General features: G+C 32.8%; 1 protein-coding gene across 1 annotated transcript in view; it reads right to left on the bottom strand.

Annotated features, from left to right (window-relative positions):
* LOC145293830 (uncharacterized) overlaps positions 1-13,458 on the bottom strand; it is a 51,193-nt gene extending 37,735 nt beyond the window's left edge. The window contains exon 1 of the mRNA XM_080140485.1: positions 13,264-13,458. The gene's annotated coding sequence lies outside the window, so the exon portion shown is untranslated. The remainder of the gene's footprint in view (positions 1-13,263) is intronic.
* Positions 13,459-14,547: the final 1,089 nt, after the last annotated feature.

Below are 14,547 nucleotides of genomic sequence, written 5' to 3'. Positions count from 1 at the left end.
ACTCTACTAGTACATATATAAAGCTGAATGTGTGTGTGTGTGTGTTGTCATGAATCATCATCATCATCATGACGGGCTCCTTGTCCGGACCAATGTGAGTCTTCCTCTCCAGAGTTTCCTGTCTTCCATCAGTTGCCTCAGATCTTCAGGTTCACAGTTGGCATCGTGTGCTATTTGTTGGATGTACGTAGATCTAGGTCGTCCTCTGCTTGCGCGTCCGTGTCGTGGAGTCCATAGCAATACATCACTCACCAATTCATACTTGCTCCTCAGACAATGACCAGCAAATCGTAGGCGTCTTTCTCTGATAGTATTAGATATGGCAAGTAGATTGCCATAAAGTTGCTGCTTCGTGGGATGATTTTGCCAAGATATATTTAATATTGTTCTTAGCATACGGGTGTATGTGCCATCTAGTTTTCTTTCCAATCTTTTGGTGAGTGTCCAGGTCGTAGCACCGTAAACAAGAACAGACTCTACCACTGCCCTGAAGAACTGCCTTTTCAGTTTGTTAGCCAGTCTCGAAGTCCATACTGAATGTAGCCCATCCAATGTGGTCCATGCTTTTGAGATGCGAATTCCGATATCTCTCTCTATGGAAACTATGTTGCTGCCCAGATACGTAAACTCAGCGACTTCTTTCAGTGTTGATCCAATCAAAGCCCTGATCTCTCCCTTCACATTGAAAGTCATAAACTTTGTTGTATCCGCATTTATGTGGAGACCAATGTTATTTGCAGACTTTTCTAGCTTACATAACAGTGTTTGCGCATCAGCAGTGTTGTTCGCGAACAAAGCAATATCGTCTGCGTAATCTGCATCAGTTATATGTGCTGATTGATGATGTCTGTTTCTGGATTCATTTAGGGTGAAGCCTAGCATGTTGTGTATATCAACAGAGGTGCGAAGTACAAAGTCAAGACAGACAATGAAAAGAAAAGGGGCAAGAGTATCTCCTTGTAGAACCCCAGTGCGGATGTTGAAAAATTCAGTGTCCTCATCTGGGGACATAACCATTGCTCGAGTGTGCTCATATAGCATCATGATAGCGTTAATGACTTCATTTGGAATGCCATATGCTTTTAATATGCTGGCCATTTTTCCTCTTTGTACAGAGTCGAATGCTTTGGAGAAATCTAGAAAGATCATGACTGCCTCAATGTTTTTTGCTTTGACTTCTTCAATCAGTTTCCTAACAGTAAGTATTTAACTAGTAGTAGAGCGATTCTTTCTAAATCCATTTTGGTTCTTCCTGAGCACTTCTTCGATCTTTGGTTGGATACGGTTGAGAAGCATGGCATTGTAGATTTTTGCTGCAATTGGAGTGAGTGTTATTCCCCTGTAGTTGCTTGGTATGCTTAGGTCACCCTTCTTGGGGGAAGGGAAGTATGCATCCTTCCCTCCATATATTAATAATGTTTTGATTATATACAGAATTGCATGAATTAAGAAGTATGTCATTGAAACCACCTGTCTTCCATACTTCAGGAGGTATGTTATCTAAGCCTGCAGCTTTACGATTCTTGGTCTTCTTTAGTACATTTAGAAGTTCCTCCATTGTAAAATCACCCTTCTCAATATCGAGTTCCTGTACAACAATCTAGCAAAATGTAGACATGCGATCAAAATATCCACCTTTAATGTACGGACACTTCAATCCACATCTCAAATATCAGAACTTGTTGCTTCATCCAAAGAACACGATATCGATATTGTGTGTATTCAAGAGCACCGTCTCTTCCACAACGACATGGACATAAAGTACCATAAAATTGGTAACAGCTGGACACTAGTATGAAAAGTGTTGAGAAGATAACACAAAGGATAATTCTTGCTACCTTCAGTGACAATCCTGCTACTACTGTTATTTGTTGCTACAGCCCTACCAACGTCAGTGACAAACAAGTGATACTGAATTTCTACGATGAAATGTCAGCAATAATGCGCTCAATCCCCAAACATAATTTATTGGTTATCGGAGGTGACATGAATGCACATATAGGACGGGAAGACAACAAGCATAAGTTCTCTTTCCGTGATGGAACAAACCGAAATGGAGAGTATCTATTAATTTTTCTCCTTGAAAACAACCTACAATGCATGAATATCCGTTTTCAGAAAAGACCCCGTAAGCTCTGGACCCATCAATCTCCAAATGGAGACAAGGCACAACTGGACTATCTTTTTATGAATAAGAAGTGGATCAATAGCTGTCATAACTGTGAAGCTTATAGCAGTTTCTATGGTGTGTCCACTGATCATAGGATTGTAACCTCTAAGTTGAAGTTAAGCCTGCGAGCGAACAAAACTAAAAAATCATCTAGACAGCCTTACAACTGGTCAACGTTGTCACATGACAATCAGATCAAACAGAGATTCATCTTCGAACTGCGAAACAGATTTGATGCTTTACAAGCACAAGAGCAAGAACCAACTGCTAATACCACCTATGAAAACTTCGTTAGATCGCACCAAGAAGCAGCAAAGAAGTGTATATCTCTGAAGCCCAAGGTAAAGTGAAAAGTACCGTGGGAAAATGACAAAATAATATTAAAACGAGAAAAGTTAAAAAACATAATAAAGAAGCAACATGAATACAAAATTAAGGAAGCAGGCGCTTCAAGAGCTTAGTATGATGTACCTATCAGAACAACAGAAGTATGTTCAAGAACAAATAGATCGAATCCAGAATGCAGCAGATAACAAACAATCCTATCTGGCTTGGCAAGTAGTAAATGAGATATCTGGGTGCAAACGACCTGCAAAAGCTAAGTTAAAGGCAAACACACTTTGGTCACGAATAGGCTCCTATATGGTTGACTATTTTAAAAAACTGATTACATACAATGATAGAAGATGTATCGAGACACAGGAATGGGTATGTTTGATCTGGCAGAATGGTGGTTCATCAAAATTGTGGAGTCTGCGTTCACGCCTGGTCCACAAAGTAGGGAAATAAAAAATAAAAAAATTAAAAAAAAAACGTTTACAAGTGTTTTTGATATAGATGTACATAATAATACTTTGATAAGTATGTTTTAACTTAAATAGGGATGGTATAATAAAATTGTGGGGTCTGCGTTCGCGCCTGACATCCATAGAATGGAAATAGGCACAAACTTTAATAAAGACTTTTCATATCTATCTGTGTAATTATACTTAGATAATTATGTTTCAGTTTGAAGAAATATGGTATAATAAAATTATGGGGTGTTCGTTTGCACCTGACCTCCATAGAATGGAAATATGTCACAAAGTTTAACAAAGTTTTTTTTAATATAGATCGACAGAATATTGTGATAAGTGTTTCAGCGTGAACAGGTATGGTATAATAAATTATGGAGTTTATCTATTTTATTTTTACTTTCATCATATTGAGCTTTGGTTTTGATACCCTCAAATTCAACCCAAATTTACAACATTTTCTTTTCATAACCTATTATACTTTCATAAATCAGAGTCCATTTTCTGTAGGCTGTTTTTGAACCCAGTCAATGACGGCTACTTTTGCTAGTATATATATATATATATATATATATATATATATATATATATATATATATATATATATATATATATATATATATACAAAATTTAGGACCACTTTAAAATCTTTAAAAAGAAACCTTTTTTAAAGGATAGATTTTAAACTCCTCTCACTTAAGGTTACCAATACTACAACCTGTAAGGTTATGGTAAAAAAGCAACATTCCAAACATTTAATTCAGAAATTTATATTTTTATAAAATGAGGTATTTTACACTCGATCAAAATTATAAAACCAGGGGTATAAATTCTACGAAATTGTACGAAAAGTGTATGAAAACATTCAACAACCAAATTTAATAATGAGTTCTGCCTCCACTGGTTTTGATGACTTCACACATTCTTTGGGGCGTGCTAGAAATAAGCGTTTGCGTCAAGGTTTGGGGGATGTTGCTCCAGCTTCTGAAAATGGGTTCAGGAAGTTCATTTTTTGTTGAATATTGTTTGCCATTTCAATAAACATCTCTTGTCATCCATCCCCAAACATTTTCAATTAGGTTCGAGTCCGGTGAACATGCAGGATGTACCAAGAGAGGAACCCCATTTTCTTACAGAAAGGTCAAGGTCCGTCATACAGCATGAATTGTAGCACTATCCTGTTGGAATAACCATTTATCCCCACACAAACGATGGCTCTCTGTCATCAACGATGCTTTTTGTAGCATACCAACATAATCAGCTACTGTCTGACGACCCGGCACCATCTGGAGCTCCATCATCCCTATGTGAGAAAAGGCACCCCATACCATTAGGGACCCTCCACTACTATTACATGTGGAGAAAATTTCAGGAGGCATGTTTTCGTCATGCCAATGTCATTGGAAGCCATCAGGACCATCTATATTAAATTTTTTCTCATCAGAAAACAGGATTTTCTTCCACTTCTCAATGTCTTATGTTTGGTATTCATAATGAAAACATAAGCGGTCCACCTTGTAACATGTTTATGCTTTTTATTTACTATGCCTTTTTGTTGGAAGTCTCATCTGATGGTTATTAGCCTGCAATCAACATCTGTGACTGCCTTAATTTGACTAGAAGAAAGTCCCTTGCCTTTCACAACAACCTGTCTTATTCTCCTACTCAATGCAGGAGAAATTTTGAGGGCTACCAGTGTTTTAGGCATGGTGACACCTTTATGCAGTGATTGCTAATCTGTAACAGAACTAAAAAACAATTTATAGCCCTGATCTTATAATTTTGATCAAGTGTAAAATGCCTCATTTTATAAAAATGTAAATTTCTGAATTAAATGTTTGGAATGTAGCTTTTTTCTATAACTTTTTAGTTTGTAGTATTTGTAGCTTAAATGGGAGGAGTTTAAAATCTATCATTAAAAAAGGATTTCTTTTTACAGATTTTCAAGTGGTCTTAAATTTTTGATTAAGAGTTTGTATATATATATATATATATATATATATATATATATATATATATATATATATATTTAAATGAGAAAGGTCACCAATAATTGGTATGTATTTTTTAACATTATTTCATTATTCCGTGTTCTGATTTTTCATTTGAAAAAGGTATCATATTTAGATCATTGTAATAATGTTTTTAAATCATTGAAATAGTTTTTTAAGCGTTTCGGACGTTCTGTGAAGCGTCCTGTATTCAAAGTGTAAAATATTTAACTATTTAAAATGTGTTCAGAATGTATAAAAGCATTTTCGCAGTCCATGTTGGTGACATGGAAATGTCTGTAAATGATTCTAAAGGTCTTCACGGGTGTGTTCCACCCCTACCCTTGCTTATTGGGGGGGTCAGACCATGGTCATTGCTGTCTTTTGCTTTTCCCACTCTTTTCTTGTTTTTCCTTTTACTACTTTATTTATTTTTTTATTACTTGGGTGGAAGTGAAGGCCAGGTTGGTACTTGGTCAAATGAGTGCGTAGGGGAGTGTGTGTGTGTGTGTGTGTGTGTGTGTGTGTGTGTGTGTGTGTGTGTGTGTGTGTGTGTGTGTGTGTGTGTGTGTCTGTGTCTGTGCATGTGTGTCTGTGCGTGTGTGTCTGTGTCTGTGTATTGTATTGGTTTGTAGAATGTGTGTTATATGTCTAATAGTTTTATAACATTATAAATTTAGTTGCTTGCCTAAGAAAGCAAATGTGATACAAATTCGTTTTAATGTGTGTCGGGGACCAACTCCTCTGAAACAAGGGTAATTGGTAGAGATGTTTTCATTTAATTTCGATTTTTTGAATTTTTAGATTTTAGTTTCTTTCTATGGTGATTTTCGTTTTAATCTTAGTCAGTTGGGGCATTCATAACATTATGCTTGTTTATGTGTGGGGTGTACATGTATATGAACGTGCGTGCGAATGTGCTTTGCATTTCATTTGTTTGTGTGTTGATATTAAGCTATGTTTAATTCGGGAATGAATCTTATGAAATTTTTATCCTGTAAATAAATAAAAGTAGTTGTCTGTTTGGAAGATTGGCATTATTTTGAAACTATTTCCACTGCATGTATGCACGTGTTTTGAAACATAAAGGTGTCTGTTATCTGCGATTTTAATGTTGCTCTTATGTAAGGCCACTTTATTGCTGAGGTTTTTGGTGGCGCCTATGTAAGATTTGTCGCATGTTGTGCATCTTAGTGCATACACTACATTTCTGGAGGCGCAGATTAGGTCCTTTTCATTCTGAACGTTTGTGTTGGATTTTTGAATGTGTATGTGTTTCCTTCTATTATTATGTCACAAACTCCACATCGCTGTTTATTGCATTTTGTGACTCCTTTTGTAGTGTGTTGAACGAGTTTAGAGGAGGTTAAGATGTGTTTTAAGTTTGCTTTTTATTATTTTTGTTCTTTAGTTCATCGTTCTGACTGAGAAGGATAAGTTTTTTATTATCTCTGTAAATAGTTCTAGGTTGTTTGTGCTGTGTGTGGAGACGTATGCTAGAATTTTTTCTTTGTTGTGTTTTTTCTGGTTTTTCGTTGGTCTACTGGGATTTTTTCTGCCAGTTCAATACCTTTACGTATTAGTGGTGGTGGATATCCTCTTTTCTGCAGGGTTATTTGCAGTTCATTTAGTCGAGTCAAATGGAGGTGTCTGTCTGTGACTATGGTGCAGACTCTACGTGCCAAGGAGTAGAGTATGGATTTTAGAGTTTTGGGGATGGTGGCTTTTGAAGTGAAGGTATTGTTGAGTGTTTGTGGGTTTGTGGTAGATGTCTGTGATTATGTTGTTGTTTATAATTGTTACTAGGATGTCTAGAAAAAGTAGTTCTGTGGGGCTCTGTTTTAGGGTGAAGTTTATTTTTGGGTGTAGGTTTTGTAGTATAGTGTGAAGCTCTCTGATATCCCCCCATGTGGTTTTCCAGAGGATAAAGCAGTCGTCCAGGTATCTTTTCCAAGATTTTATAAAGAGTATTTTGATATTGTGTCTGTATTTCTGTTCTATCCTTTCATAAAGGATTTCTTCCAGGAAGGCGAGTGTAAGGGTGGCATATGTTGGTGCCGTTTTAGTACCCATTGCTGTGCCTAGTGTTTGGATGTAGTTGTCATTATTAAATTCGAAGGAGTTATTGTTGAGGATTATGTCAATGCTGTCAATCACGAATTGTTTGGTGAAATTGGGGTGTAAAGTTTGTGTATGTTTGTCAATCCAGTATGAAATAGCTTTTCCCCAAGTTGTGTGGAATATTGCTGTATAGGCTGCTAACATCGAATGTGGCTAGTATTGTCCCATCGTCTACTGTTTGTGGTAGGGAGCTAAGGAAGTGTATGTTATCTCTTATGTAACTTTTAACTAGATCGGTGAAGGGCTGTAATAATATATCTAATAGGTTGCTAAGTCTGCTTGTTGGTTATGCTACTATGGGTTTGGATGTGAGGTCATTGGGGTTTGGGGTGCTTATGTATTCTGACTTTTGTATGTTGATGGCATGTCTTACCTCATTAGATTTGTGTATTTTGGGTAGTCCATAGAAGATGTTTGTTTTTGTTGTGAAGTTTGTAAGGAAGTCTTTTTCTTTTTTAGTTAATGTTCTATTGTATGTTACGCAGAGTTTTGTGATTTTAGATATGGTTGTTTGTCTAGATTAGAGCTAATTAGTTTGTAATAGTTTTTGTTTCCTAGTGATTCTAAAATTTCTGTTTTATAGTAGTCTTTATTCAAGATAACCACCACACTACCTTTGTCTGCTTCCTTTATAATTATGTTGCTATTAAGTCGGATTTTTTTCAAGTGCTTGATTTTGTTTTCGTGTTAGATTACTGGTGGGTTTTTTCTTTTTATTGGGGGTTAAAGTTTCAAAGAAGGTGTTTAGTTCCTTTGTATTGTTTTGTTTGTTGGGGAAGTATATTGATTTGTTTTTCACTAGAGAATCATCTGTTGTGGTTCCCTTGTCATTTAATAAATCTATCAGTCTGAATTTGCATTCAAATTCTTTAAGGTCTTTCTTTAACTCTGCTATGTTACTTTTAGGGATTGGGCAGAATTTGAGGTCCAGTTTTAGTACTTCAATTTCGCTATTTGTAAGTGTCTCTGTAGATAGATTTATGACTTTGGGTTTTATGCTGTCTAGTCTGCTGTTGTCATTACGTAAATAGATGAGTAAATAAATAAAGAGTTAAAAAAATTAAGGGGAGAGGATGGCTGGTATCTGCAAATTCCGGAATAAGGTAAGTAAGTATGGAAGTAAATGTATACTTACTTGCCTTATTCCGGAATTTGCAGATACCGGCCATCCTCTCCCCTTAAAATCTTTTTATTTTTTATTTACTCATCTATTTACTTATACGTATGTATATATGCGTGCATATATATATATATATATATATATATATATATATATATATATATATATATGTATATGTGTAATTGTATGTATTTATATATGTATGTATGTATGTATGCATGCATGTGCTTGTGTATGTATTTAACTTATCATTCTTCTCAATTCATTTGCTTCCTTTAATAACTCCTGCTGATAATTTAATTCTTAAGTAATAACTTGTATATTTCAGTTGACCCCTTTTTTGCTTTAAATTTGGTGCCATTTCAACGTCATCTTGTCTGAGTCATTTTGACATTGGCTTTTCTATTCTAAAATTAACTAAATCACCATTCAATTTTTTTTAAATTCATTCTTCTAAATTAACTCAATCACCATTCAATTGTTTTTTCTTCTTCACTCATTCTTCTAAAATCAGCCCAGCCTTGCCAGTCGTTTTAAATTCTTTTTCCTACGCACATCTTATCTTTCTTTTAATAATATTGTTTGAACTGATTCCTTTTTCCTTGTACACATTTGTGAATTATTCCACAGATTTCTGCCTTTTGGATTACTTTGAACCATCTTCCAATTACGCGATTCCCTTGGATTTTACTTGTGGAAATGGAAATTTAACCAACTTTTTTGTATTTTGTATTTTTGGATTTTACCGTTATTGAATATTTTACCCTTCATCAGACTATCCATTCACGTGAAATCACCTTTTTCTTCACCATATTCCCTCTGCTTCACTATTTGTTATCAAGTAAGATCTATGACTTACTCGTAGTTTCATGAAATAATTTTGCAAGCAAAATTCGATCCTGCATTTTGCTAAATCCTACCCTCTAATGAGAAGGAGAGTATTTCTTCGAAACTCCGCAGATTGAGGACTATCCACTTATTTTGTGCTTCCTTTTTAAAATTAACTATTTTTTAACTCTTTTTCAAAGTATTTTAACATGTTTTATTAACTACTTGTTCCTATTATAAGCTCTATTTCCTATGTGGTTTTATCGAGCTTTTACATCTGGTTGAGATTACTTTATAAATATTAACTCTTCAATATTTATAATATACTTTAGTTTTGCCATCTTGGATTATTTTGGTAAACTTAACTGTAATTCTTATTTCATTTATATATATATATATATATATATATATATATATATATATATATATATATATATATATATATATATATATATATATATATGAGCAAACAGTTAATAAAATATGTTAAAAAAACACTTTGAAATGAGTTAAAAAACATATTTAATCTGAAAAGGAAACACTAGATAAATGGATAGTCCTTAATCCATGGAGTTTCGAAGAAATACTTTCCTTCTCATTAGAGGGTAGGAATTAGCAAAATGCGGGATCGGATTTTGCATACAGAAGTATTTGATGAAACAACAAGTAAGTCAAAGATCTTACTTGAAAACAAAAAAAGTGAATCAGAGGGAATATGGTAAAGAAAAAGGTGATTACACATGAATGGATAGTCTGGTGGAAGATAAAAAATCCGGTGACGGTAAAATCCAAATGTAAAACTTCAAGAAAGTTAAAAGAATTTCCATTTGTACAAGTAAAATCCAAGGAAATCCCGTAATTGGAAGAAGATGGTCCATAATAATCCAAAGGCAGAAATCCATAGAATAATTCACAAAAATGTGTACAAGGAAAAAAGAAAAAATTCCAATAATATTAATAAAAGAAATATAAGATATGCTTTTCACTCTACTTCCGAGACATAAATATAAATAAGAAAGATCAGGGAAGAGAAAGAGGAGAGAGGAAAAAAGGAGAGAAAAAAATGATGATGAAGTTAAATATAAAATATAAAATAAAATAAAGGGAAACAAAAGTCAAAATGACCCAGACAGGAAATGTTAAAGGCGCGAAAAAATATATAGGGCAAAATAATATAGGTCAACTGAAATGTACAGGTCATCACTTAAGAAAATGTCAGCAAGAGTTGTTAGACGACACTAAATGGAAAATAAATAAATAAATTAATAAATAAATAGAAAATAAATAATAAATAAAGAATAAATAGATAAATAAAAAAGCTCTATTTCCTATTTAGTTTTTATCGAGCTTTTACATCTGGCTGAGATAATTTTATAAATATTAATTCTTTAATATTTATAATATACTTTAATTTTCCATCTTGGATCATTTTGATAAATTTAATTGTAATTTTTATTTTATATATATATATATATATATATATATATATATATATATATATATATATATATATATATATATATATATATATATATTTGTTTAAAGATAACACAATTTTCTTTTTTCGTTATTAACGGTGTTGTCTCCACTGGATGAGTTTGTTTATGTATTTCTGGTCAACTTATCATTCTTGAGTTTCTTGTCTGCTCACCCTGCATCAAGCAACGCCTAGTGCCTTTTTCTGGTACACGATAGTATAACAAGATACAGTGAAAATCTTTCCCTTGATAAACGCGGTGTTTAAAAACACCTGTTCAACATAGGATTGCTCTATTTAGGATATTGATGACTCCCGGGCAACGCCAAGTAAACACACCCGCTCTATCTATAAAATCGAGCATTTTGGATTAACTTATATCACTTGCCAAATGTAACAATGCATTATTACTATTATGGCTCTCTGTTAAAACCGAGTTAACAAAAGACAGAGAAGTTTTTTTTTTTCCGGGTCAACGTTGCGTTTAAACACATTTGCTTGCTCTGTCTGTCTGTCTGTCTGTGTCTCTATCTTTCTAAAGGATTACGCTCGCGTGCGCATCAATAATATGCATGTGCTTAGTAAACTCCCAACTTATCTTTAGGACTTATGGAATATGTATTCTAGGCTACGTGGGTTGGTATTATAATTATAACAGTAAACCCCGGAATACGGCGGCCATAGGATGCGTTTTTTTCAGGTTACGATGTGGAATACGATGTTTTTCCTGCATCTGGTTATTTGCCCCGCCTTACGGTGGTATTTTAAATGTTATTTGATTATATACATATGTATTATATACTGTACTGTATTTTGTTACTAATTTTTTATGCCGTATTCTGGGTTCTACTGTATTATTATTTACTCACTGGGAGGAGCCACATAAACTATCATCAAAGATTGCTCTTAGAGAACAAATGGTGATATTGCCTGGAGTTTTTGTTGTTGTTGTTGTTGTTGTTGTTATTATTATTATTATTATTATTATTATTATTATTATTATTATTAGCAGCAGCAGCAGCAGCTATAAAGTTTAGAGGCGTACCACCGAAATCCCCTCACCCACAGAAAGAAAAAAGCATTGGAAATCAAAACCAATGCTACAAATATTTTACTAGAAATATGTACAACTCTGAAAAATATGGTTTTAGCAGCACTTTGAAAGATTACGTAATTTTACTTTGGGTAATTGTGGCCTGGTAGACCAATACAAAACCTACCTTGCAAAACTTGTTTTTGAAGGGTTTTCGGGTATGCTGAAAACGAATATTGCATTTAAAATTGGGCCAGCATTATTTTTCACGATACTGAAAGTATCGTGAAAAATAATTTTCCGCATGTTTCATGTAGCAATATAAGGCGGCAGCCATATTTGACCATATTTGTAAAATTTTATTTGGTTTCTACCTTAACATCTTCCTTTAAAATAACTTCTAACGGTTTTCGGGTATACTGCAAACGAATATTACATTAAAAATTTCCGCAAATAAATAGTTTTCCGGATATTAAACAATGTAAGTCTTTATATTATAAATGGTGGCGGTGGTCATTGTTGTACGCGCAAGCGGATATACATATATATATATATATATATATATATATATATATATATATATATATATATATATATATATATGTATGTATATATATATGTATATATATGTATGTATATATATATGTATATATATATGTATATATATGTATGTATATATATATGTATATATATGTATGTATATATATATGTATATATGTATGTATGTATATATATATGTATATATATGTATGTATATATATGCATATATATGTATGTATGTATATATATATGTATGTGTATGTATGTATGTATATATATGTATATATGTATGTATATATATGTATGTATATATATATGTATATATATGTATGTATGTATATATATATATGCATGTATATATATATGTATATATATGTATGCATATATATATGTATGTATGTATATATATATATGTATATATATGTATGTATGTATATATATATGTATATATATATGCATATATGTATATATATGTATGCATATATATGTATATATATGTATGTTGTATGTATATATATATATATATATATATATATATATATATATATATATATATATATATATATATATATTTAAAGATTAGCTATTCATTATCTTAAAAATTCACTACGTTGTTTCTGTTTTGAACAAATATGGCTGCCGCGTTATATTACTACATGAAACATGCGGAAAAGTATCTTTTCAGTATCGTAAAAACTAGTTGCCGGCCCCAATTGTAAATGCGATATTCGTTTTCAGCACACCCGGAAACCCTTTGAAAATTAGTTTTTTAAGGTAGGTCTTATGTTGGCCTATCGGGCCATATTTACCGTAGTTATCCATTTATCTCGATTATTGTCGAAAAATATTATATAAAGAATATTTTTATAGAAAAAAAAAAAGGAAGAAAAGATGCGGTACATACATCTGTAGTATAAACCAAAATTCCTTCCAAATTCATTTTAAATGTGAAAATTTGTGTCTGAACATTGGATTAAAATTGACGAAAAAATATTAACACATGGGTTTGTTTACAACGTCTATATAATCTCTTTCATTCATTTCTAAATGCGTAAATGTCCACATTAGATTCGATAGTTGTTGTTGATGGCCGTGGTTGTTGGCACTTAACGCTCACATTGTAATTAATGTGACACTAATAGAATTGTAAATTCATCTGGCATGAAAAAAGTGCAGTTTTTTTGCTTACCTGTGAAATAAATTTGCAAATGATCTTAAGCTGAATATAAATACGTGTACATGGTAAACAGAAATGTCCCGTTAAAAAACAACTTTCATTTTACACTGCGATTTTGGTTGTCAATCTAGTGGACGTGTCCGTATTGTGATTGGTCAGTTGACAGTGGCAATACTAACCACCTTCTTTCGAAAATCAGTTAAAGACAAGTTCTTTTGTCCCATAAAAAAAATAAACATCGTATAACTCACACACGTATGTACACACACTCGCACGCATGTGCACATACACGCGTGTATATATATATATATATATATATATATATATATATATATATATATATATATATATATATATATATATATATATATATATATATATATATTAAACGTACCCGTGGCATATTGTCACAACTTATATTTCCTTAAAAATTCACAAACAGCAATATATTTTTAAGACATTCTTCTTCTTCTTCTTCTTCTTCTTCTTCTTCTTCTTCTTCCTCTTCTTCTTATCATTATTATTATTATTATTATTATTATTATTAACAACAACAACAACAACAACAACAACAACAACTACTACTACTACTACTACTACTACTACTACTACTACTACTCACTAGGAGTTTTCATACAGATTATCAGTGATTGCTCACTGATAAAACCAATAGTGTTTCCTGGAGTTTGAATGACGATAAGTCTCGACACATTTCCAGTACTCTTCACATTTTTTTTTTTGCAATGGACTTGGCATTATTGCAGAAATCCTTTATTCTAGCCATTGATTTCTGACTTTATTTTTTTACCAAAATTATTTTTGAAGGAAGAATGTGATGGCAGTTCATGAAATATTTTGAAGTTTCAGTTCCATTGGGATCATGTGGCTGTGTTCTTTCTGTGTGATTTTTGCTTTTATTGCCAATTTCATGTGACTGATTAGTGTATGCCGTTCACGTGGGTTGGCTTCCACATCCAAAGATTTTATTTCAGATTTCAGTTATTTTCAAACTTGCTGTCCGATGTCTCAGGTTTTCCTTGGATTCCAATTTCTTCCAGTTTTTTTTTTTAATTTTTCGATATTATTTTCTCTAATAAGTTATTTGTTTCGTTTTTATGTCTTATTTATCTGTGAAATCAGGGACAGCAAAATCTAGCTTTTTTCTTTGTTATTGACTGTTATGGCATCTGGTTTTCTTGCTTGGATGATTATTATTATAAACTCATCAGGAGTTCTTACACAATCGGAGATTGATCAATGATAATAAACGAGGGTGTTCCCTAAAGTCTGGATGAC

The sequence above is a fragment of the Euprymna scolopes genome, chromosome 15, assembly GCF_053919585.1.
Source record: "Euprymna scolopes isolate OS-2025 chromosome 15, ASM5391958v1, whole genome shotgun sequence".
Classification (NCBI taxonomy): domain Eukaryota; kingdom Metazoa; phylum Mollusca; class Cephalopoda; order Sepiida; family Sepiolidae; genus Euprymna; species Euprymna scolopes.
The sequence above is the reverse complement of the archived record's forward strand: the minus strand, read 5'-3'. Positions and strand labels throughout refer to the sequence as shown.